The sequence below is a fragment of the Triticum dicoccoides genome, chromosome 7B (assembly GCF_002162155.2).
Source record: "Triticum dicoccoides isolate Atlit2015 ecotype Zavitan chromosome 7B, WEW_v2.0, whole genome shotgun sequence".
In the NCBI taxonomy this organism is placed as follows: Eukaryota; Viridiplantae; Streptophyta; class Magnoliopsida; order Poales; family Poaceae; genus Triticum; species Triticum dicoccoides.
The window spans coordinates 704,655,583-704,658,510 of record NC_041393.1 but is presented as its reverse complement, the minus strand read 5'-3'; the positions used below and the strand labels follow the sequence as shown (position 1 = coordinate 704,658,510).

At 52.6% G+C, this 2,928-nt stretch overlaps 1 pseudogene; it reads right to left on the bottom strand.

Annotated features, from left to right (window-relative positions):
- Positions 1-238: 238 nt before the first annotated feature.
- On the bottom strand, positions 239-2,451 carry LOC119339461 (annotated as a pseudogene).
- Between the last annotated feature and the right edge of the window lie 477 nt (positions 2,452-2,928).

Here is a 2,928-nt window from a genome sequence, read left to right as displayed (position 1 = left end):
TTATATGTTGTTTAATGGGTGGGTCTGAACTCTTGCATGTGGTCACTGGACTTTGCATGTACGTGGTGTGTTGACAGATTCGATCGATGCGACGAGCAAACGCGAAGGAGCTTTTCCGCAAATTTGCACCTAGCAAATCGCCAGCTTCTCTCCCGTAACTACAGGAGTTGGAGCGTTCGGCTGGACTTCTCGCCTGGAGTTGAGGAGTTAAGAAGTTGGAGGGCTACCGAACACGCCCTTACTCACACAAGGGAGGGATCTTCCAGCGTTGGTTCTCTTCTTCACACCACTCCCAGAGGACGATAGTCGTGCCGTCGTGCACGCCACCCTGGCCCTCGCCGGCGTCGAGGGCGTCAAAGTTGAGGTGGATGTTGTTCACCATGCGGACGCAGCGGAAGCCGTCGCCAATGTGCTCGCTCTCCGTCCACAGCACCGACTCGTCCAGGAACTCCGGGTCATAGCAAGGATTTGGATTTCGTTTTGCAAATTTTACCGTTCCCTGACGAAATGGGCGAAATTCGGTAATTTCGGATTTTTCAGAAAATTCCGGACGAAAAGACTGAATTAAAAGTTGAATTTTTGAACGAAAAAAGAACGAAATTTGGACGAAAAACGACCGAAATTCTACCAAAAATTGAAATCCTGGAGCAAAGGAAACAAATAAGGATCTTACATAATCGCAACTACCAATTGATTGCTTGCACGCATGATTCGCTTCAGTTATAGCGAAATCCAATCACGCTGCTCACTCCTGGTCCCGTTCCGGCCGCACGTAGCTAGGGCCATACTTGCACTCGTTGCTGCACCAAGCTGCCGGATAGAGGCATATGGAACGGTCAGCTAGCCCCCTGTGGCCGAGGCCATGCGCTCAGGAGGCGGCGGCACGAGCACATCTGGATCGGGACCGAGGAAGGCGCCGCCGTTAGAAGAGATGTGGGGAATTTGTTCCATTTAGGTTTAGGAGTTTATTCAGGCCTTTTACTTCCTGGGGAGGGTTATCCAGGCTGGGCCGGACACTGGAATGGGCCAAAAAAATCAAATAGGGCCTAAAATTTTGGCCGGCTAACATATCTACCGGGCCTGAATGAAACGGACGAATTTCGCCGGAATTTCGTTTTTCCCGGACGAAATCCAAAACTCTCTCGTAGCGCACAAGCCGAACCTGAGGTACAGTATATATTCTCAGTTTGCAGTATTGCAGTCGCAGAAACCTAATTAGGGAGTTCATTAACGGTGAACATGTTATAAGCTTACAGGGTGGCTCTCTGCATGGGAATGCTTGATGGCTTCGCCGGTGAGCTTGTTCACCAGGCGAACGCAGGGTACCCATCCGCGTCCTTGATGCTGGTGCTGCGGCGCATGTCCTTCACCCAGTGCTACACACATTTCGTTTCATATTTACTAGCCGGGTCACCAATTAATTAAGATCGATGAGATGGTGATGTTTTGATTATCTGTTGTCACCTGTAAGTCGTCGCCGGGGTCGGTAGGAGCGAGGCACACGGTAACGTCCCTCGCCGTGACGCTGTACGCATCGCCGCCGGCGCTGCAGAAGATGCGGACGGTGCACTCGGAAGACAGCGCAGGAGGCAAGCCACCGTCGTACCCTTGGCCTTGGTCCTGTGGCGCCGCATCGTCTCCGCCGTAGCTGAAACGCGTAGTCTCCTGGTCCTGGCCGGCGTGGTACCCGCCATACTGGTCGTCGTCACCGTCGGCTTCGGCCTGGGTGCCCCACGGCAGGATCTTCCAGCACTGGTTCCCCCCCTCGTTCCACTCCCACAGCCCGACGATGGTGCCGTCCTGAAGCTCCGGCTCGCCCTCGAAGGCGTCAAAGTTGAGGTAGATGTTGCTGACCATGCGGATGCAGCGGAAGCCGTCGCCCACGTCCCTGCTCTGCGTCCACAGCACTGACAGGTCCATTACCGCTGGGTCGTACTCTTACGGCACCAGATCGACCTGCAAAGATTCATGTGATTTGAGCACAGACTGATAGTTCGGCAGGGGCAACAATTATAGAAAGATCCAAGAAAATTCAGTCAAGAGCGGCACTGAATTATTGGTTTGGTTGGTGCTCACGGGATGGGACTGGCCGAGCGAGTGCTTGATGGCGAGCCCGGTGGCCTTGTTGACGAGCGCGAACGCCGGGTACCCCTCCTCGTCCTTCACCCTCGTGCTGCGCCTCATGTCCTTGTACCAGTGCTGCAACAGCCCATATGCATGATCCGTGAAATGAAATACTAGAAACGTCGATCCATCGATCGAGCTTTACAATTGAATGGAAATTAGCTAACTAACGAACAGGGTAGGCTGCCTTGCCTGGTACTCGTCGTCGGGGTCTGCTGCCGCCATGACGACGGCGGCATCGCCATCGTCTCCGCCGCGGACGGTGACGCAGTACCCCTCGTCGGCGCGGCACAGGATCTTGAACGTTTTTTGCCCCGGACCAGACATGCTTCTCGAGCAACGCATGGGGAGGGAGGAGTGATGCTGGGGTTTTATATTGAACCAATGAGGAGGGAGGCCGGCCGTCTACAGCTCTCTCAAAATTGCGGTCATCACGTACGGTTGACTTATAACTTCACAAAGCTGCCAATCTACGTAGCTCTCTCTTTCAAGCTAGGCTGTATGGTAACATGGATGTAACATGTGGCGCACGCGACCTCGTATGGGAACCAACCAAACTAGGAGAATATGGTAACATGGAGAGCATCCATCATTATTTATCTCACATGCGGCCGGCGCATGAGGGAACCAGGTAAGTAGCCAGTTAAACGCTCTAGATCTATTATACCAATCTAATAAATTTATCGAGCCAAGAAATTTGTCTTTCTTGTTTGGAATGGGCAAAGCCTTAGCCACTAAGGCAACCAAATTTAATACAATTAGATGGGCAACCAAGTTTACCGCTAGATTTGTCTTTTCTTCCAA